The sequence below is a fragment of the Triticum urartu genome, chromosome 1A, assembly GCF_056163025.1.
Source record: "Triticum urartu cultivar PI428250 chromosome 1A, HENAU_Tu73, whole genome shotgun sequence".
Lineage (NCBI taxonomy): Eukaryota > Viridiplantae > Streptophyta > Magnoliopsida > Poales > Poaceae > Triticum > Triticum urartu.
Genome location: NC_141873.1, coordinates 384,252,312 through 384,276,100, shown reverse-complemented (window position 1 = coordinate 384,276,100; position 23,789 = coordinate 384,252,312).

Genomic DNA, 23,789 nt, shown 5'->3' with positions numbered 1-23,789 from the left:
CTACTTAGTAACATGACTCTAATATCACCATCTTCATATCTCAAAACAATCATAAGGAATCAAACTTCTCATAGTATTCAATGCACTTAATACGAAAGTTTTTATTATATTCCTCTTGGATGCTTATCATATTAGGACTAATTTTATAACCAAAGCAAATTACCATGATGTTCTATATACTCTCAAAATAATATAAGTGAAGTACGAGACTTCATCAATTTCTATAAAATAAAACCACCGTCATGCTCTAAAAAGATATAAGTGAAGCACTAGGGCAAAATTGCCTAGCTCAAAAGATATAAGTGAAGCACATAGAGTATTCTAATAAATCACGATTCATGCGTGTCTCTCCCAAAAGGTGTGTACAGCAAGGATGATTGTGGCAAACTAAAAAGCAAAGAATCAAATCATACAAGACGCTCCAAGCAAAACACATATCATGTGGTGAATAAAAATATAGCCTTAAGTAAAGTTACCGATAGACGAAGACGAAAGAGGGGATGCCTTCCCGAGGCATCCCCAAGCTTAGGATCTTTGACATCCTTGAATATTACCTTGGGGTGCCTTGGGCATCCCCAAGCTTAGGCTCTTGCCACTCCTTATTCTATACTCCATCAAATCCTTACCCAAAACTTGAAAACTTCACAACACAAAACTCCAACAGAAAATCTCGTAAGCTCCATTAGTATAAGGAAATAAATCACCACTTTTAGTACTGTTGTGAACTCATTATTTATTTATATTGGTGTAATATATACTGTATTCCAACTTTTCCATGGTTCATACCCCCCAATACTAGCCATATATGCATCAAAATAAGCAAACAACACGCGAAAAACAGAATCTGTCAAAAATAGAACAGTCTGTGGCAATATGGATATTTTGAGTACTTCTGTAGCTCCAAAAATCCTGAGAAATTAGGAATTCCTAGACAATTTGTTTATTAACCCTCTGCAAAAAGAATCAGTATTTTATCGCGCTTCTGTAACAAACGAAAACTAATCTTCTGGCGCAAAAGTTTCTGTTTTTCAGTAGGATCAAATCAACTATCACTGTAAGTTATCCCAAAGGTCTTAGTTAGCACAAACACTAAGTAAAATATAAAACCACATCTAACCAGAGGCTAGATGAAAAATTTATTGCAAAACAGGACTTAAAAAGAAAGAACAAAAATAAAATTGGGTTGCCTCCCAACAAGCGCTATTGTTTCGCCCCTAGCTAGGCATAAAAACACGAATAGATCTAAGTATTGTCATCTTTGGCATGCAATCCATAAGTGGATCTCATAATAGATTCATAAGGCAATTTAATTTTCTTTCTAGGAAGTGTCCCATGCCTTTCCTTAATGTAAATTGAAATCTAATGTTTCCTTCTTTCATATCAATAATTGCACCAATCGTTCTGAGGAAAGGTCTACCAAGAATAATAGGACTTGTAGGATTGCAATCTATATCAATAACATTGAAATCTATGGGCACATAATTCCTATGAGAAACAATAAGAACATCATTAATTCTTCCCATAGGTTTCTTAATAGTGGAATCCGCAAGATGCAAATTTAAGGAACAATCATCAAATTCACGGAAACCTAACCCGGAGAAGTGTGTGTTTGGTGTTCCCTCCGGCAAGATACTGGGGTCTTTGTATCCCATCGGAGGATCAAAGCCAACCCTAACAAGATCAAAGCTATCGAGCAAATTTAGGCACCAAGGACAGTCAAGGATGTGAGGCATCTGACAGGGTGCGTTGCCATGCTAAGCAGATTCATTTCCATGTCTACCGAGCACGCCCTACCGTTCTTCAAAATCCTGAAGAAGGCAGGGCCCATGAAGTGGGCCCCAGAAGCAGATTTGGCTTTGCAAGAGCTGAAGGCCTACTTGTCCTCTGTGCCCACCTTGGTTTCCCCCAAACCACAAGAGCCATTGATGCTATACTTGGCGGCAACCAATCAAGTGGTTAGTGTAACCTTGGTGGCATAGTGGGAAGTAGAAGAAGAAGAAGAAAGTGAGCAAGACCCGGTAGAGCCAGATAAGAGTCAGGACATAAATGAGCACGATAGCGAGGGCGACCCCAAGGACATGGCAAAGAAGAAATTGGTACAGTGCCCAATGTACTTCGTCAGTTCCCTGCTACAAAGATCTAGATCGAGGTACTCTGGTGTGCAAAAATTAATCTTTGGTCTCATCATGGCATCAAGGAAACTGCGCCACTACTTCCAAGCCCATGAGATCACGGTTGTCACTCCCTTCCCGTTGCAAAGGATACTTCAAAACCCTGAGGCTACCGGCAGAATAGTGGAGTGGGCTTTGGAGTTATCCAGCTTTGGCCTGAAGTTTGAGAGCACATCAACAATTCAGAGCAGGGCATTGGCAGAGTTTATTGCAGAATGGACGCCAACCCCTGATGAGGAAGTGCTGGAATCAGTTATCCCCGGCAAGGAAATGCCCCAAGAATGGATCATGTATTTTGATGGTGCCTTTTCCCCACAAGGTGCAGCGGCTGGCATGCTTCTCGTTGCCCCCACCGGGGAGCACTTGAAATACGTCGTCCAGATGCACTTTTCCCTGGAAGAGGCAACTGTCGGTGTCAAAACCGGGAGATCTCGGGTAGGGGGTCCCAAACTGTGCGTCTAAGGATCGAAGGTAACAGGAGGCAGGGGACACGGTGTTTACCCAGGTTCAGGCCCTCTTTATGGAGGTAAAACCCTACGTCCTGCTTGATTGACTTTGATGAGTATAGGGGTTACAAGAGTTGATCTACCTCAAGATCATAACGACTAAACCCTAGATGTCTAGCCTGTATGATTATGATTGCCTCTATGGACTAAACCCTCCGATGTATATAGACAACGGAGGGGGCTAGGGTTGTACAAAGTCGGTTTATAGAGAAAGGAATCTTCATATCCGAACGCCAAGCTTGCCTTCTACGTCAAGGAGAGTCCCATCCGGACTTGGGGGGAAGCCTTCTATTCTGTATCTTCATGGCCCATCAGTCCATCCCATGTAACATAGCCTGGACGCCTGAGGACCCCATAATCCAGGACTCCCTCAGTAGCCCTTGAACCAGGCTTCAATGTCGATGTGTCCGGCGCGCAGATTGTCTTCGACATTGCAAGGTGGGGTCCTCCTCCGAATACTCCAAAGTAGTTGATCAAAAGAACTATATCCGGCTCTGTACAATAGTCACAACCCTGAACCACGAGGACAAAATACTTAAGCAAAAATAAGTTATGTCTTCTGACAACTTTTTCAGTGAGGCATTGAGTCCCAGCCTTATTATTATTTTGAACCGTTTTCCAGCCTCTCGCTTCACATTTCGAGATGCGGTATTCATTGACACATCTTGTCAAAGCAGAGATCGTGTCCCCTTATTACGAGATTCTCATAAATACGGATTTGGGTAATCCAACCGTGCCGCTCGCACAACTCCTGGGGAATAGGCGAGTTTTAAGGCTCGTGGGGGGACACTTGATATTCACTGCCTTTATAAGGAGGTAAGGATCCACGTTTTTACCCCACGCCATCTTCCTCCTCAGCCCATCCGCCCTTGAGCTCTAGCGCCCAAGCTTCAAATCCTTTCTGTCTCCAGCAAAACACTCCAGCCATGTCCGGATCGGAAGCGCAGGGCAAGTGGATGGCCTCCTCCATCATGGAGGAGAACATCAAGGAACTCCGGGAAGCGGGGTATTTAGCCAAGGAAATCGCCCATCGGCTCCCTGCCAAAAAGCAGATCATTCCCACACCAGAGCCCAATGAGAGGGTAGTATTCATCCCCCACTTCCTTCGCGGGCTAGGGTTTCCTCTCCAACCTTTCGTCTGCGGACTCATGTACTATTATGGGCTAGATTTCCATGATCTAGCCCCAAATTCATTCCTCAACATCTCAGCATTCATCTCATGTGCGAGGCGTTCCTCCGCATCCCCCCACTTCGGCCTTTGGCTAAAGGTCTTCAATGTGAAGACAAAGGTGGTCGAGGGTCAACACGCGGAGTGTGGAAGCGCCATGGTGAGCAAGCTCCCTAACATCACCTGGCCCAAGGGGACCTTTGTAGAGACCGTGAAGGGGTGGCAACAGGAGTGGTTCTACATTACGGAACCTCGTGACGCCACATGGGCCGCCACTCCTGAGTACAAAACCGGTCCACCAATGCGGCTCACATCATGGCTCAAGAAGGGCCTAGATTGGGCGTCATCCGATGAGGTGATGACGCTGCAAAAGCGCATCAAGAGCATGGTGGAGAAGAACACCAGCCTTGCCAGCATGATCCAGGTAATTTTGTTGCACCGGATTCTCCCCTGGCAATGCCGGACTCTCCATATGTGGGAGTTTGATCCGGCAAGTCCCCGGACCTTGCAGCAGTTCTTCGACACGAAGCACGAAGATATATGGAAGCTTCTTTTTAAGACCCAAAAGACGTGGCCGCCAACGACCGAAGACCTCGGCCACGACTGTGCTCATCCAGCCACTCCAGTGAGTTTTTCATATTTCTAGTCATATCCTTGATTTGTGGATCCAAGAGCAAGTTTAAACCTTCCCCTTGTCCCCCAGGGCTGGATGAAGAAGGCGGAGCGGATCTGGTGTACGGCTCCCCCGCCCGAAGACCTAGCTATTTCTCTTCTGACGAAGATGCTGGTTCCGGCGCTGTACCAGGAGCCGGAAAAGAAGGCCAAAGAGAAGGGCAAGGAGGTCCGAAGTGAGGGCGCAGTCGACCCTGATGTCTTGGAATACCATGGGGAGCTGATGAGGCTACCCGTGGTCATTTACTCCAACAGTAGTCCCCGAAGCTGGTGGGGTGCCGCGGCTGAAAGGGCGAGGAACCCTAGCAGCTTCCTACTCTGAGTTGTCTGGTCAACTTGCTTCATCCGTCTTCTGGAAACGCCGACAGCTAGGAGCCGGCCATCTCCAGGCCGGCCGCCTGGAGAATTCATAGCATTGTGGTGGGGGTGAGTGGCACGCCTGCCGGGTGGTAGGCCAGCCGCCCGTTGCTTTCCCGCCATGTGGTGCCAGCAGGCCATGCTAGCCCGCCAGCCCACGTGTGCACGGGACGTCACCGCAGGCCGGGGCCCGCCACTATAGGGCCTCGGCACACGCGTGGAACTACTGTGGCTGAGGCGAGCGGTTGGGCTTCAGCGGCAGTTATTACACTCCTTTATCGTGTGTTAAATCGTGGGAACGTGGGGGGGGAGTGGGCACAGTTAATCCCACGACCCCCACATCTCGCCCCCTCGGCTTCGCTATCTGGGGCTACAAGTAGGGGGAGAAGGGAGGCCGCAGACACACGTGCGCCCTCCTCTCCCTTTGCCCTCACCATTTTTCTTCTTCCTCTTGCTACCGCCACGCCCCTACATCTTGCTGGGGCGCTGCCGTAGCTCATCGTTGCCGAATCCCCCTCACGTTGCGGCTTTCTTGCCCGCTTGTCGTCACAGCGTGCCTATGCGAAGCATCGACGCCAGCGACTGGGACGGCTCCAACATCCACAAGGATCACCTCTCCTTCCTCCACCGGACGCGCCGGCTTCCTCTTGAGGCACGCGTGAAAGCATGTGTTCCCCCGGAGACGGAAATCTCGTCGGCACCGGAGGACGGCGAACGCTTCGTCTTCCGCTCCCACTTTCTCCGCGGCTTCGGCCTGCCGACAAGCAGCTTCTTTTCTTCCTTTCTTGCCTTCTACAAAGTCCAGGCGCACCACCTTATGCTGAACACGGTGGTGCTGCTTGCTGCCTTCGTCACTCTCTGCGAAGGCTATCTCGGCATACTCCCTACCCTTGAGCTCTGGGGGGAGTTTTTCTACCTCAAGCTGGGTACCGCCGCCAAGAACGAGGCGGCCCAGTGCGGGGCTTGCGTCACAGTGCGACGCTTAGGGTCCGGGGTCCGCTTCCCGGCCCTTTCGCTGACGTAGTCTGTCAAACTATGGCAATGATCCATCTTCTACGTCAAGAACGTCAACCCGGCGGAGGACTACATCAACCTGTCGGCTTATGCAGCCAGCCCGCCGGCTGAGCCTCGCACCACTGGTAGTTCCGGCCGAAGACCTATCAGCGGCCTCCTCCGACGCTCTCGCCCGGCTTCAGGTGATGATGGAGTCGGAGGGCCTCAAGGCCTCAGATCTATTTGACCGCCTTCACGGCACGCTGAGTGCTTCCTCTTCAGTCTCGGCCCCACATCATCTGCCGCATGTGCGGGCACCGGGACCCATGCCGGATGAGCACCAAGGAGATGCCGGACGTGGAGATCGTCCGGCTGGTAAACTACTTCTCCAACTGCAAGCTCTCGGAGAAGGAGTGGTGGCTTGCCAAGCCTCCATACAGTCGAGCGCACCCTCCTCCTTCAGTAAGTATTTTTGATTCTTTCCTCCTCCATTCGTCCGTGTTCTTCTTTTTGCCGCCTGATCAGTCGGCCATGGAGCATATCCCATTAACCCAGTCGGCCGCCGATGCCCTGGAGCCAGGCCGCCAATATCAGTCGGATCGAGCGGAGAGCGACGTGGACGACCCCGATTTGGGGGCAGCCTCCATGGAGGACGACGACGCCACATGCGGTGGTGGAGGTGGAGCAGGCGGCTCCTCAGGAGGCGGCCTTGAGGACTGGCTAGATGATGATGAGGAGGAGAACGAGCCGTGTCACGCTCACGACACCGACAAGGCGGGTGCGAGCTCTTCAAGCGCGCTGAAGCGCCGGGCTGGGCAGCCGACCCAAGAAGCTCAAGTCGTCGGCTGCCGCGACCAGGCGGCAAGAGGCCGCCGCGAGGGCGGCCCAACACCAGAAGGCCCCAAAGCAACACTCGATGGTGTCTGGGTAAGTACTTTGGCCTTTCCGTTGTCGCTTTGTATTTGCTTTTCTTCTTTTCTTACAAACTTTTTTCTCAATTATTCTTGTTTGACACGGACAGGGGCCCCTCTCTCTCTAGAGCGGGCCCCGTCCACCTCGGTGATTGGGGGAGCAGGCGGCTCCGCGGAATCTCACCGCGTGGACCTGCTCGCCGACCTCCGGGAGGCGACAAAGAGGAACGCACGGGAGCGCGTGAGGAGCGGGAGAAGGCGGAGGCGGCCAAGGCGGCACAGGCGGAGGCCAACGCAGCGGCCAAGGCCTAGGCCGACTTGGCGGCCAAGGAACAGGCGGACGCGGCCGCCAAGGCTCAGGCATAGGAGGCTGCGCGCGGCCGGACCGCAGAGCTTGTCATCCCGCTACGTGCGGAGCCATCGGTGTCGGAGGGTCAGGCGCCGACTGGAGGGACCGACGATGATTAGCTGGTTATGGAGAGGAAGGGCGGAGGCCCCGTCGTCTTGGAGGTGGAGGTGACTCCTCACACGCCGACTGCCGACGCGTGGAGCAGCCGGCCGGAAGCGTCGTTGGTGCCGCCGTCTGGCGGTGAGCTGGTGGTGGGGCTGACTCCCGCCACCCGTACTTCGGTGTGCCGCCGTGCAGAGAAGGCGGACTCAACGCCACGACCGCTGGAGATCGGGGCTGCCAGCTCATCGGCCCCTAACGCCGAGGCCACTAGCGCCACCCCCCGGAATGGACGCGTGGGGGCGGGATGGGTATCCTGAACACAGCCACACAGGACGTCCAGGCCCAAGGCACTGCTCTTCAGCAGTACACGTAGGCGTTCTTGGCAACTCGGACGGCTGTTCGGGTAAGTTTCTTGCTTCTCGCTTTTTATTCTTGTAATCTTCTGTGGGGGCGTGCCAGCGCACCCACTCGGTGTAGCCCCTGAGTTCCGGGCCGGCTGCTGAGCAGGCGGCTCGGAACTTAAAGGTAATTTCTGACTGCTGACTTGTTTTTTCTTTCGTTGTCTTTGTTGCAGGATTACCACAACATCCGCGCAGCCGCCTACAACTCCCATGTCCTGGAGCTGGCCAAGCGGACCACTGACTTGGCCGAGAGTCGGAGTAGGTATTTCGCCTTCTTCCTCGCGAGGGCTGAGCAGTCGGGCCGGATCACTGACTTGGCTGAGCAGTCGGGCCGGATCTCCCGGCAACTACTTGTCTTCTTTACTGATTGTTGATTTCTTTCTTATCTCTGCAGGGGCAACTGCCGACTTGCAGTAGCACCTGGGCGAGGCCCAGACCGAGCTGCGCACCAAACAGGAGGAGCGCAGCAAGGCGGTCCAGGAGTGCGACCGCCTGGCCAAGGAGCTGGTAGACCAGGCGGAGTGACACCAGGCGGAGGTCCAGAAGCTGAAGGAGGCGGAAGACTCCATCATGGCCGAGTATGAGACTCAACGCTCGCACTGGGGCGAGAAGGAGAAAATCCTCTCCGATGGCTATGGCGCAATTGAGGACATGATCGACGGTAAGTCCCTTTTTTCCTTCAAACAGTAGCCGACTGCATTAGGAGTCGGCTTTCGGCATCTAATTTTTGTTTTCCTTCTTGTGCATAATTCTTCCCTGGCTACGCCGTCGCTGTGAACCAGGCCATCAGGGTGTGGCGCGATCAGTGTAGGAGGGTTGGAGTGGAGATTCTGCCCAACGTGCCTTGGAACCTCAACGAGCAGCTTCTCGCCGCGAGGACACGTATCCAGCCGGCCAACCGCATGCTCCGTCTTCTTCAGTGTGTCGGGGCCCAGGTGCTAACCGCCCTCTGGCCTAACGTCCAAGTGCCGCGCACCCCCAGTTGGACTGCCGACTGGCTAGAGGCAGCAGTCAGCCGCTTCGAGGCTTGGAAGGGCGCTGTAGCTCAGGTGGGTGCGCGAACAGCCTTGGAGTTCGTCAAGGCGTGGTACCCCAGGCTGAACCTGGACCAGCTGGCCACTTTCCGGGCTGAAGCCGGACCGGAGCTGGCGGTGGTGGACCGCGAGCTTTCTCAGCGGGCGGCTGCACTTGCTGAGTACGCTGACACCTCCATCTTCATCTCCGATATGGATGAGCGTGGTGCCGTGGTGCCACCCGACTGGTTTGGGATAAACCCGGATGATGAAGATGACTCGGAAGAGGAGATCACCTCTAGCGTCGAGGGCGAAGATGAAGAGGTCGAGGGTGATGAAGACGACGTGCTAGAGGACGAAGCAGACGGCCAACCTCAGCCCGATCGAGCCTCAAGCAACGAGCCGCTTCTGACTGCTACTGATGCTAACCAGGCGGAGACTCTCCAGTTGGCCACTTCACCAGCCGGTGCCGCCGACTCCACCAACCTGTCGGACCCTCTAGCCTAGGTGGCCAGTTTTATCTTATGTTTTCCTGCGCTTGTAATTTCTTGAACAAGTCTTGTTAAATTTGCACAGTTTCACCCACTGGGGGTGTATTCAGACCTTGTTGAATTCTGGCTATGAGCTCAATGTAAATTAATCTCGCACAAGTGTGTGCTTTGCCGGGTTCTACTTTGCCTTGCTTTTCTATTCTACTTTGGCTTTTTCCTTTGCCGCTTTCCTTTGGTTGCGGCCCTGCCAGCCGGACAGCCGCTCTGCGGTCTGTGGCTAGGTCAGGGACTTAGCAGTTTTTGGAAGACAAGTACTTTGGCCGCTTAGAACGTAACAAGTCAAAATGAGAAGCCGAACGGTAAAGGCAAGGAGCCGACTTGGCCTATGCCATCACATTCTTCCTTAGTCATTTTTCGTGTGGACACCGTTTCCTGCCTTTAGCTCTTGCCAGCGGGACAGTCGCTCTGTGAGCTGCGGCTTAAGGCAAGAGAGGGCTCTAGATGTCGGCACACTACGTGTCCGACTGCAGGTAGTGTTCGCATAGGATAAGGTGGCAAGCCCTTGGGCCGACTGGTCGGACCCGGTGCCAGACGGAGGAATGAAATAACACATTCGTAGGCAGAAACTTATCATATAGATAAAAAGGGTAGCCCCTGAGTGCTCCTCCAGGGTCCCGATGCCTTAGCTCTGAATACAAAAGGTAGCGTGGTACATACTGCATTAACTGTAAAATCTTCGAAGGAGATTTGCATTCCATGGGCACCCCGTCTGCTTGACAGAATCGTCTCTCTTACGCGCCCTAGGCTTCTACGCATCGATGAGGTAGTAGGAGTCGTTGCCCAAAGCTTTGCTGATGACAAAAGGGCCCTCCCACGGGGCCAAGAGCTTATGCTGGCCGGCTGTTCGCTGGATCAGTCGGAGCACAAGGTCTCCCTCTCGGAAGGATCGGGTCCTGACCTTCCAGCTATGGTAGCAGTGCAGGCCCTACTGGTAGATGGCGGACTGGGTGAGTGCTAACAGCCGACCCTCTTCCAACAGGTCGACGCCGTCTTCTCGTGCTTCATTTGCCTCCGCCTCCTTGTACATGGTGACACGAGGTGAGTCAAACTCGATGTCAGTTGGGATGACGGCCTCGGCCCTGTACACAAGGAAGAAAGGAGTGAAGCCGGTTGATTTGTTCGGTGTGGTCCGAAGACTCCAAAGGACGTCCGACAACTCGTCGCTCCAGCAGCCGGCCGAGCGCTCCAGTGGCTCCACCGGTCCAGGCTTGATGCCGGACAGGATGAGGACGTTTGCTCGCTCGACTTGGCCGTTTGACTGCGGATGGGAAACGAATGCTAAGTCCAGTCGGATGCCTTGTGTCGCGCAGAAACAGGCCAAGGCGCCTTTAGCAAAGTTCATGCCATTGTCGGTGATGATGTTGTGCAGTATTCCGTACCGGATGGTGATATCTACAATGAAGGTCACAACAGTCGGACCATTCAGTTTCTTGATTGGATTCACTTCTATCCATTTGGTGAATTTGTCAGCGGCGACCAGCAGATGAGCCATGCCGTTGTGTATCTGATTAGGATTTGTCACTCTGTAGTGACACTGGGCCTCCTCCGAAGGTGTTTGTTGGGTTGGCATAGATCGAGATTAGGATTTGTCACTCCAAGTATCGGAGAGGTATCTCTGGGCCCTCTCGGTAATGCACATCATAAGAAGCCTTGCAAGAAAAGTGACTAGTGAGTTAGTTACATGATGATGTATTACGGAACGAGTAAAGAGACTTGCTGGTAACAATATTGAACTAGGTATGTAGATACCGATGATCGAATCTCAGTCAAGTAACATACCAATGAGAAAGGGAATAACGTATGTTGTCATTACGGTTCGACCGATGAAGATCTTCGTAGAATATGTAGGAGCCAATATGGGCATCCAGGTTCCGCTATTAGCTATTGACCGGAGAAGTGTCTTGGTCATGTCTACATAGTTCTCGAACCCGTAGGGTCCGCACGACTAACATTCGATGACGATTTAGTATTATATGAGTCATGTGATTTGGTGACCGAATGTTGTTCGGAGTCTCGGATGAGATCAGGACATGACGAAGAGTCTCGAAATGGTTGAGAGATAAAGATTGATATATAGGACAATGGTATTCAGACACCTGAAGTGTTCTGGATAGTATCGGGTATTTATCGGAGTACCAGGGGGTTACCGGAACCCCCCGAGGGAATATATGGGCCATATGGGCCATAGGAGGGGAGCACACTAGCCCACAAGGGTGGCACCCCCAAGGAAGGAGGCCGAGTGGGGAAAGGAAAAAGAGGGGGTTCGGCCCCCCTTTCCTTCTCCCCTTCCTCTTCCATTTTCCCTCTCCGGAAATATGGAATGGGGGGCGAATTCGGATAGGACCCCAAGTAGGATTCCTCCTACTTGGGGCACCCCATGGCTGCTCCCTTCCCCCTCCCACCTATATATACGTGGGGAGGGGGCGCCTAGAACACACACCAACAATTGTTAGTCGTGTGCGGAGCCCCCCTCCACAGTTTACGCCTCCAGTCATATCTTCGTGGTGCTTAGGCGAAGCCCTGCGCAGATCACTTCACCTTCACCGTCACCACGCCGTTGTGCTGATGAAAATCATCTTCATCCTCGATACCTTTGCTGGATCAAGAGGACGAGGGACGTCATCGAGCGGAACGTGTGCAAAACTGGGAGGTGCCATACATTCGGTGCTTGATTGATCGGATCTAGAATAAGTTCGACTACATCAACCGCGTTGTCAAACGCGTCCACTTTCGGTCTACGAGGGTATGTGGACACACTCTCCCCTCTCGTTGCTATGCATCTCCTAGATAGATCTTGCATGATCATAGGAGTTTTTTTGAAATTGCATGCTACATTTCCCAACAACCACAAGGGTGGAGGGCGCGCCCTACTCCCCTGGTGCCCCCCTGTCTTGTGGGTCCCATGTGGGTCCCCTCCACTTATTCCAGCACCCGTCCACTTTGTCTTCCTCTAGAAAAAATCATCCCGTAGTTCAAACCCATGTTCTTGCTCATTTTTCTACCATTTTCGATCTCCTTGCTCAAAGCTCCATTCACATAACTGTTTTGGGGGATTGTTCTTCGGTATATGACTCCTCCAATGGTCCAATTAGTTTTTGTTCTAGTGCTTTATTTATTGCAAATTTTTGCTTCTATGGTGACCCTGTTCTTGAGCTTGCATGTCAAATTTATATGGTCCAAAGTAGTTTTGATGCATGATATAGCCTCTAGACACTTGTAGGAATAGTTGCTATCAATCTTGTTGAGTTTGGTTCACTTTTATTTTGAGTCACAAATTTTTTTAGAAATTTTTTAGAGGAATAAAAATGTCTACATTGGTACAACGACGTCCTAAACAAACGTTTTAAAACTCCCTTTCTATGACGGCCTTTGGAACTGTGGCCAAGTGAGTGTGGGCGATAGGGGGGTCCTTCCCACATGACCCAGAAATCGTCGGGGATAGGCCCTCGTGGGACCCAGGCTGGGGCCGTGTGCGGTCGGGCGAGGCAGGGAAACCCAATCATTTCCGTAGGTATGTACATCCCACACGGTGAATCCCAGAAATCATTTCCGTAGGTATGTACATCCCACACGGTGAATCCCAGAAATCATTTCCGTAGGTATGTTCATCCCACACGGTGAATCCCAGAAACAATTTCCGTAGGTATGTACATCCCTCACGGTGAATCCCAGAAAATCATTTCCGTAGGTATGTACATCCCACACAGTTCTTTGTGTGGAAACGTGTGTGCAAGGTGGCCTAACGCAAACAGTTCGCTGCCGAAAGCCGTGTGTGATTGTTAGTTGATCGAACACACCTACTTTCTAGAAACCGTGTGGGTTGTTTGAGTTCATCGCCCACGGTGATGTTTGAGTAACCGTTTGCAATAGAAAACCCCAATAAGCAGGGTAATTAGCCTATTATTGATAATCCATGTACTAATCGAACAAATATTTCTTATAAAACACACCAGATATTTCATATCGGTATAAAAGCAACCAGGATTTCATAATCGAATTACATCAGATAGCTTTGGCACTCAGTTATGCCATTACGCAACAGCAGCAAGTTTCACATGCAGCATCAAAAACCTTTGGAAAGTAGCATCATACACGTTAAATAGACAGATGAATCACATCTGGGAAACTATAGAAGCGGAAGGCAAATATTGAGCCTTCAGTGATGTTGAATGTCCTTGCAACTTTAGGCAAGTGGCTATGGATAATTGCCCGCCCAACCTTCGTCCTCTTCAGTAAGACTTCAATATTGTATCATGGGTGTTGAATGAATACCTTCCTTGCCTCTTGACCATGCAGGTGGTTTGAGAGGTAATCATCGGTGAACTGCTTTGAAAAGTACTGAAAACAAAGCTATGCATAAATCGCTGTTGTAAATTTTGAAATGGCGCAAGGGGTAAAAACAAGGTAAAAGAGTTGGTACCATCCTATAGTTGACTGATGTCTTCTTCATTGTGCAAACAAAGATCTTGCTGTTATTCGTCGCAAGTTTCTTCATCCTAACAATATTTCTGAGTTTCTTGACTTGACTGATATTCATGGACATCTCATTTCCCCATATGCAAAATGGGTCGAACAGTGGGTCTAAGCCTCTAACAGCAGGACCTACATGTGCAAGACCAACTGTAAGAAACCTAAATATTAGAATGATTCCTGCAACTGCACAATAATGTGCTATTAGCCAAAGGACCCTACTTGAACAATCCTCGATGGTAATCCGTAGTGTCTCCCATTGCTTCCCTACAATACACATAAGGAAGATCTTGATCAGGTTAACTGAGAGTTGCCATTCTATCAGTAGAATATGTATTGAGTACAACCAAATTCGATTGGTGTCACATGCATAACAATACAAAATTGTACCCATAGCAAATGAAATCAAATTACAGAACTGAACCAAAGAGTTAAATGGATGCTACCTCTTGAGCACTGCGTTGGTTCTCCCCGAAGAGGAAGGGATGATGCAGCAAAGTAGCGTAAGTATTTCCCTCAGTTTTTGAGAACCAAGGTATCAATCCAGTAGGAGGCTATGCGTGAGTCCCTCGTACCTGCACAAAACAAATAAATCCTCACAACCAACGCGAATAGGGGTTGTCAATCCCTACACGGCCACTTACGAGAGTGAGATCTGATAGATATGATCAGATAATATTTTTGGTATTTTTGTGATAAAGATGCAAAGTAAAATAAAGGCAAAGTAAAAAGCAAAGGAAATAACTAAGTAGTAGGAGATTAATATGATAAAGATAGACCCCGGGGCCATAGGTTTCACTAGTGGCTTCTCTCGAGAGCATAAGTATTCTACGGTGGGTGAACAAATTACTGTTGAGCAATTGACAGAATTGAGCATATTTATGAGAATATCTAGGTATGGTCATGTATATAGGCATCAGGTCCGAGACAAGTAGACCGACTCCTGCCTGCATCTACTACTATTACTCCACTCATCAACCGCTAGCCAGCATGCATCTAGAGTATTAAGTTAAAAGCAGAGTAATGCCTTAAGCAAGATGACATGATGTAGAGGGATAAACTCATGCAATATGACAAAAGCCCCATCTTGTTATCCTCGATGGCAACAATACAATACGTGCCTTGCTGCCCCTACTATCACTGGGAAAGGACACCACAAGATTGAACCCAAAGCTAAGCACTTCTCCCATTGCAACAAAGATCAATCTAGTAGGCCAAACCAAACTGATAATTCGAAGAGACTTCCAAAGATAAACAATCATACATAAAAGAATTCAGAGAAGACTCAAATATTATTCATAGATAGACTTGATCATAAACCCATGATTCATCGGTCTCAACAAACACACCACAAAAAGAAGATTACATCGAATAGTTCTCCACAAGAGAGGAGGAGAACATTGTATTGAGATCCAAAAAGAGAGAAGAAGCCATCTAGCTAATAATTATGGACCCGTAGGTCTGAGGTAAACTACTCACACTTAATCGGAGGGGCTATGGTGTTGATGTAGAAGCCGTCTGTGATCGATGCCCCCTCCGGTGGAGCTCCGGAATAGGCCCCAAGATGGGATCTCATGGATACAGAAAGTTGCGGCGGTGGTATTAGGTTTTTGGCTCCGTATCTGATCGTTTGGGGGTACGTAGGTATATATAGGAGGAAGGAGCACGTCGGTGGAGTAACAAGGGGCCCACGAGGGTGGAGGGCGCGCCTGGGGGGTAGGTGCGCCCCCCTACCTCGTGGCCTCCTCTTTTGTGTCTTGACGTAGGGTCCAAGTCTCTGGGTCTTGTTCGTTGAGAAAATCACGTTCCCGAAGGTTTCATTCCGTTTGGACTCCGTTTGATATTCCTTTTCTTTGAAACCTTAAAACAGGCAAAAAACAGCAATTCTGGGCTGGGCCTCCGGTTAATAGGTTAGCCCAAAAATAACATAAAAGTGGAAAATAAAGCCCAATAATGTCGAAAACAGTAGATAATATAGCATGGAGCAATCAAAAATTATAGATACATTGGAGACGTATCAAGCATCCCCATGCTTAATTCCTGCTCGTCCTCGAGTAGGTAAATGATAAAAACAGAATTTTTTATGTGGAGTGCTACTTGGCATAATTTTAATGTAATTCTTCTTAATTGTGGTATGAATATTCAGATCTGAAAGATTCAAGACAAAAGTTCAATATTGACATAATAATAATAATAGTAATAATAATAATACTTCAAGCATACTAACAAAGAAATTATGTCTTCTCAAAATAGCATGGCCAAAGAAAGTTATCCCTACAAAATCATATAGTCTAGCTATGCTCCATCTTCACCACATAAAATATTTAAATCATGCACAACCCCGATGACAAGCCAAGCAATTGTTTCATACTTTTGGTGTTCTCTAACTTTTTCAATCTTTCACGCAATACATGAGTGTGAGCCATGGACATAGCACTTATAGGTGGAATAGAATGGTGGTTATGGAGAAGAAAAAAAGGGAGAAGATAGTCTCACATCAACTAGGCGTATCAACGGGCTATGGAGATGCCCATCAATAGATATCAATGCGAGTGAGTAGGGATTGCCATGCAACGGATGCACTAGAGATATAAGTATATGAAAGCTCAACAAAAGAAACTAAGTGGGTGTGCATCCAACTTGCTTGCTCATGAAGACCTAGGGCATTTTGAGGCAGCTCATCATTGGAATATACAAGCCAAGTTCTATAATGAAAAATTCCCACTAGTATATGAAAGTGACAACATAGGAGACTCTCTATCATGAAGATCATGGTGCTACTTTGAAGCACAAGTGTGGTAAAAGGATAGTAGCATTGCCCCTTCTCTCTTTTTCTCTCATTTTTTATTTGGGCCTTCTCCTTTTTTATGGCCTCTTTTCTCTTTTTTTATTTGGGCTTCTTTGGCCTCTTTTATTTATTTATTTTCGTCTGGAGTCTCATCCCGACTTGTGGGGGAAACATAGTCTCCATCATCCTTTCCTCACTAGGACAATGCTCTAATAATGATGATCATCACACTTTTATTTTTCTTACAACTCAACAATTACAACTCGATACTTAGAACAAAATATGACTCTATATGAATGCCTCCGGTGGTGTACCGGGATATGCAATGACTCATGAGTGACATGTATGAAAGAATTATGAATGATGGCTTTGCCACAAATACGATGTCGACTACATGATCATGCTAAGCAATATGACAATTATGGAGTGTGTCATAATAAACGGAACGGTGGAAAGTTGCATGGCAATATATCTCGGAATGGCTATGGAAATGCCATAATAGGTAGGTATGGTGGCTGTTTTGAGGAAGGTATATGGTGGGTGTATGATACCGGCGAAAGGTGCGCGATATTAGAGAGGCTAGCAATGATCAAAGGGTGAGAGTGCGTATAATCCATGGACTCAACATTAGTCATAAAGAGCTCATATACTTATTGCAAAAATCTACAAGTTATCAAAGCAAAGTATTACACGCATGCTCCTAGGGGGATAGATTGGTAGGAAAAGACCATCGCTCGTCCCCAACCACCACTCATAAGGAAGACAATCAAAAAATAAATCATGCTCCAACTTCATCACATAACGGTTCACCATACGTGCATGCTACAGGAATCACAAACTTTTACACAAGTATTCTTCAAATTCACAACTACTCAACTAGAACAACTTTAATATCACCATCTTCATATCTCAAAACAATTGTCAAGCACCAAACTTCTCATAGTATTCAACACACTCATACGAAAGTTTTATTATTAATCTTGTATACCAAGCATATTAGGATTTTAAGCAAATTACCATGCTATTTAAGACTATCAAAATAATCTAAGTGAAGCATGAGAGATCAATAGTTTCTATAAAACAAATCAACCACCGTGCTCTAAAAGATATAAGTGAAGTACTAGAGCAAAACTACATAACTCAAAAGATATAAGCGAAGCACATAGAGTATTCTAAAAAATTCTAAATCATGTATGGCTCTCTCAAAAGGTGTGTACATAAAGGATGATTGTGGTAAAGTAAAGACTCAAATCATACAAGACGCTCCAAGAAAAACACATATCATGTGGCGAATAAAAATATAGCTCCAAGTAAAGTTACCGATAGAAGTAGACGAAAGAGGGGATGCCTTCTGGGGCATCCCCAAGCTTTGGCTTTTAGGTGTCCTTAGATCACCTTGGGGGTGCCATGGGCATCCCAAATCTTAGGCTCTTGCTACTCCTTGTTCCATAATCCATCAAATCTTTACCCAAAACTTGAAAACTTCACAAAACAAAACTTAAAGTAGAAAATCTCGTGAGATCCGTTAGCGAAAGAAAACAAAAGACCACTTCAAGGTACTGTAATGAACTCATTATTTATTTATATTGGTGTTAAACCTACTGTATTCCAACTTCTCTATGGTTTATAAACTATTTTACTAGTCATAGATTCATCAAAATAAGCAAACAACACACAAAAAACAGAATCTGTCAAAAACAGAAAAGTCTGTAGTAATCTGTAGCTAGCGCAAGATCTGGAACCCCACAAATTCTAAAATAAATTTCTGGACATGAGGAATTTATCTATTAATCATCTTCAAAAATAATTAACTAAATAGCTCTTTCCAAATAAAAATGGAAGTAGTTCTCGTGAGCGCTAAAGTTTCTGTTTTTTGCAGCAAGTGTAACAAGACTTTCCCCAAGTCTTCCCAACGGTTCTACTTGGCACAAACACTAATTAAACACAAAAAACACAACCAAAAAATAGGCTAGATAACTTATTTATTACTAAACAGGAGCAAAAATCAAGGAATAAAAATAAAATTGGGTTGCCTCCCAACAAGCGCTATCGTTTAACGCCCCTAGCTAGGCATAACAAGCAAGGATAGATCTAGGTATTGCCATAATAGTAAGATAGATTATTGAAACTCATTTCATATTCTCTACGTTCGGCAACAAGTTTTCTTTTAGGCAAGAAAAAGTAATCGAAAGGGCTAAATTTAATTGGACAAAAGTCCCCAAGATCAACCTTGGGAGGTATAGGTTCCTCCTTTGGTCCTTCATATTGCACAACCAATTCATCATTATAAGCATTCTTTTGACAGAACTTTGTGAGCCTATATTCAAGAGAATATCCTAGTTCATTATTTCGAATATCCAAATCATCATTAAGTTCAGAAATTCTATCAACTAAAACATTGGTAGGAACCCTTTTTCTAAGATTTTCATTGAAAGCAACATAGTCTAGAGATTGAAAACGCATTATTTCTACTTGATCAAAGAGGATAGCCTCTATGGGAGGACGACAAGCGTCCACCCTATAATGTGCAAAGTTTCTTTGGCCTCTTTTATTATGAATCTAAACTCTTGAGCCAAAAAGATAGTAGCGGCACGCTTAACAGAAAAATGCTCAATATTAGAAAATTCCAGGAAAATCATTTGTATGCAAGGATGCATGTGCATGAATTGTCTTTCAAGTTCAACTACAAGCATGGCAATAGCGTCCGCAAGACTACTAGTTCTATGAAGGATAGAACTACCCATAGAAGGTAAAACACCGACACAAGTAAACAAATCTTGAATAACTCCTTTTCCAATAATATTACCACTACCAACACGGAATTTTTTTTGTATGTAAGATGGGTGGTTCTTTAGCAGGAGCATCAGAATTTTTCATAATATTATTATTGTCCATATCGACAATAATTTCCCCAATTTCAGACATAGAGGCAGAAGGTAAAGGACTGGCCATAACGACAAGCAAACAAACTAACACACAAGCAAACAAAAAACAAGCGGGCAAAAAGAGGCAAATAGAGAAACAGATGGAGGATAGAGAGAGAGGGCGAATAAAACGGCAAGGGTGAAGTGGGGGAGAGGAAAACGAGAGGCAAATGGCAAATAATGTAATGCAGGAGATAAGGGTATGTGATGGGTACTTGGTATGTTGACTTTTGCATAGACCTCCCCGGCAACGGCACCAGAAATCCTTCTTGCTACCTCTTGAGCACTGAGTTGGTTTTCCCCGAAGAGGAAGGGATGATGTAGCAAAGTAGCGTAAGTACTTCCCTCAGTTTTTGAGAACCAAGGTATCAATCCAGTAGGAGGCTACGCGTGAGTCCCTCGTACCTGCACAAAACAAATAAATCCTCGCAACCAACGCGAATAGGGGTTGTCAATCCCTACACGGCCACTTACGATAGTGAGATCTAATAGATATGATAAGATAATATTTTTGGTATTTTTGTGACAAAGATGCAAAGTAAAATAAAGGCAAAGTAAAAAATCAATGGAAATAACTAAGTAGTAGGAGATTAATATGACAAAGATAGACCTGGGGGCCATAGGTTTCACTAGTGGCTTCTCTCGAGAGCATAAGTATTCTACGGTGGGTGAACAAATTACTGTTGAGCAATTGACAGAATTGAGCATAGTTATGAGAATATCTAGGTACGATCATGTATATAGGCATCACGTCCGAGACAAGTAGACCAACTCTTGGCTGCATCTACTACTATTACTCCACTCATCGACCGCTATCCAGCATGCATCTAGAGTATTAAGTTAAAAACAGAGTAACGCCTTAAGCAAGATGACATGATGTAGAGGGATAAACTCATGCAATATGATGAAAACCCCATCTTGTTATCCTCGATGGCAACAATACAATATGTGCCTTGCTGCCCCTATTGTCACTTGGAAAGCACACTGCAAGATTGAATCCAAAGCTAAGCACTTCTCCCATTGCAACAAAGATCAATCTAGTAGGCCAAACCAAACTGATAATTCGAAGAGACTTGCAAAGATAACCAATCATAAATAAAGGAATTCAGAGAAGACTCAAATATTATTCATACATAGACTTGATCATAAGCCCACAATTCATCGGTCTCAACAAACACACCGCAAAAAGAAGATTACATCGAATAGTTCTCCACAAGAGAGGGGGAGAACATTGTATTGAGATCCAAAAAGAGAGAAGAAGCCATCTAGCTAATAACTATGGACCCGTAGGTCTGAGGTAAACTACTCACACTTCATCAGAGTGGCAATGGTGTTGATGTAGAAGCCCTTTGTGATCGATGCCCCTCCGGCGGAGCTCCGGAACAGGCCCCGAGATGGGATCTCATGGATACAGAAAGTTGCGGTGGTGGAATTAGGTTTTTGGCTCCGTATCTGATCGTTTGGGGGCACGTAGGTATATATAGGAGGGAGGAGTATGTCGGTGGAGCAACAGGGGGCCCACGAGGGTGGAGGGTGCGCCTGGGGGGGTAGGCGCGCCCCCCTACCTCGTGGCCTCCTCTTTTGTGTCTTGACGTAGGGTCCAAGTCTCTTAGGTCTTGTTCGTTAAGAAAATCACGTTCCCGAAGGTTTCCCCGTTTGGACTCCGTTTGATATTCCTTTTCTTCGAAACCCTAAAATAGGCAAAAAAACAGCAATTCTGGGCTGGCCCTCCGGTTAATAGGTTAGTCCCAAAATAATATAAAAGTGGAAAATAAAGCCCAATAATGTCCAAAACAATAGATAATATAGCATGGAGCAATCAAAAATTATAGATATGTTGGAGACATATCAATGGACAGTAGACCAAATGAACCAAAATAGTTAACTGAGCACGACATTGCAGAATAGAAACATGTACTAGAAGATAAGACAGTTAACAAAACAAATAATGCTTGAAAACAATACTACAAAATGTAGCAATTGTTGGACCAAAGTGTTAACTGAACATTACATTTCAGAGGACCAAACTGTTAACTGAACATTGCATATTCACATTACAGAGGACAAATCACTAGAAGGCACTGGCGGTGGCTGCGAGAAAACATCACGAACTGTATTTTAAAGTAGACAACCGCGCGGCGGTGTCGACGGTGGCCTCGAAGACGAGGTGCTCCTCCAAGATCTGGCGGTCGACACGCATGTCAGCCATAGAGACCTTGTTCGCGCATGCGACCGCATGCTACTCAGCTCCACGTTATACTGCATGTAAAATGGCTGTGAGCGTCGCTTAATTGCGGGAGGGGCAGTGATTTCGGTGGAAGGTATCGCTCCGTCAGTCGGGGCATGTGGGACGGGAAAGGAGGAGGATGGTGTGGGTGGGGTGTGGATTACATGACCATATCGACGAGGCCGCACAGCAAGAAGAAGGGTTGGCGGCGAGGAGGCCGTGCAGCAAGAAGAAGGGTCGCCGACGAGGAGACGGAGCTGCAAGAAGAAGGGTCGCCGGCGAGGAGGCGGCGCTGCAAGAAGAAGGGTAGCCGGTGAGGAGGCGGCGCTGCAAGAAGAAGGGTTGCCGGGGAGGAGGCGACGCTGCAAGAAGAAGGGTCGCCGGGGAGGAGGCGACGCTGCAAGAAGAAGGGTAGCCAGCGAGGAGGCGGCGCTGCAAGAAGAAGGGTCGCCGGCGAGGAGGCTGAGCTGCCAGTAAGCAGCAGTGAAGGTTTGAACTTGGAAAGTAAGGAGGAGCAGTGGAAATGTGGCTTTTGGTAGGAGGGAGGGGGCAGGGAGATGGATATTTCTGTGGTGGAATTTTTTTTTCCTCGGTGCCCCAAGAAACGGGAGCGTAGGTGTGGTTCAAGCGGGGGCGGTGGACTGTAGACGAGGAAGCTTCCTGCGTAAGCCAAACAAGACGGTGCACCAAGATATTCTATATCGCATCCCACACGATTCTTTCTAGTAAGCTATTTGTGGTATACCTAATTTTTTTCATTATGTTTTGAAAGACAAAATGGTGTTACGGAGGGAAAATATGGTATTTGAATTGCTAGAACATTTACGTACAATGAACATGCAACTAGTACATGAGTGTCGTGTTTAAATTTGGAAATATTCCGGGTTCGTTTGGCATTTTTATGCATTAATTGAGTTTCTGGGCATTTGATGTGCATAATTCAAATTTGGACTACAAGCATATGCTCCAATGCACCAAAGTTTGCTCAAAAATCACATGTGTGTCTTTGGGTGAATTTATAGGCCCCATGCGAGAAATGGGAATAAAATTCAAACATCTTGGTGTCATGGCTCAGCCGGAATGATTGAGAAACTTGGTTTTTTAATTCTTGTAAATCCAAAACATGGCTGAAAATCATGAAACTTGGCATGGTGTCATGACATGGCACCAACATGCTACAGTAAATTTTTTGGCCGAATTGGGACAACCTTTGGTGTAAGCTTCTTGCAAACCGGAGCTTCCCTCAAGAAGGATCCTAGTTCCGAGAGGGAGCGTGTCACCTCCGTGTGCGAAATGACATACGTACACTGCCTTCTCCCGCCTTAATTTATTTGCACATCCAGATTAGACCAAATAGAAGTACCATGCTAAATTTGGGAATTATTCCGGGCTTGTTTCGCCTTTGTTATACATTAATTCAGTTTCTGGGCATTTAATGTGCATAATTCAAATTTGAACTACAAGCACAGGCTCCAATGCACCAAAGTTGTTTGAAAAATCACATGTGTGTCCTTGGGTGAATTCCTAGGTCCCATGCAAGAGATTGGAGTGAAATTCAAACATGTGGGCATCATGGCTCAGCCAAAAAGATTGAGAACCTTGGTTTTTAATTCCTGTAATTCCAAAACACGCCTGAAAATCATGAAACTTGGCATGGTGTCATGACATGGCACCAACATGCTACGTTAATTTTTTGGCCGAATTGGGACAAGATTTGGTGTAAGCTTCTTGCAAACCGAAGCTTCCCTCAAGAAGGCTCGTGGTTCCAAGAGGGAACGTGTCACCTCCGTGTGCGAAATGACATACATACACTGCCTTCTCCCGCCTTAATTTTTTTGCACATCCAGATTAGACCAAAATAGTAGTACCATGCTAAATTTTGGAATTATTCCGGGTTCGTTTCGCCTTTTTTATACATTAATTGAGTTTCTGGGCATTTAATGTGCATAATTCAAATTTGAACTACAAGCACAGGCTCTAGTGCACCAAAGTTGTTTTAAAAATCACATGTGTGTCCTTGGGTGAATTTCTAGGTCCCATGCAAGAGATTGGAGTGAAATTCAAACATCTGGGCGTCGTGGCTCGGCCGGAAATATTGAGAAACTTGGTTTTTTTTAATTCCTGTAATTCCAAAACACGCCTGAAAATCATGAAACTTGGCATGGTCTCATGACATGGCACGAACA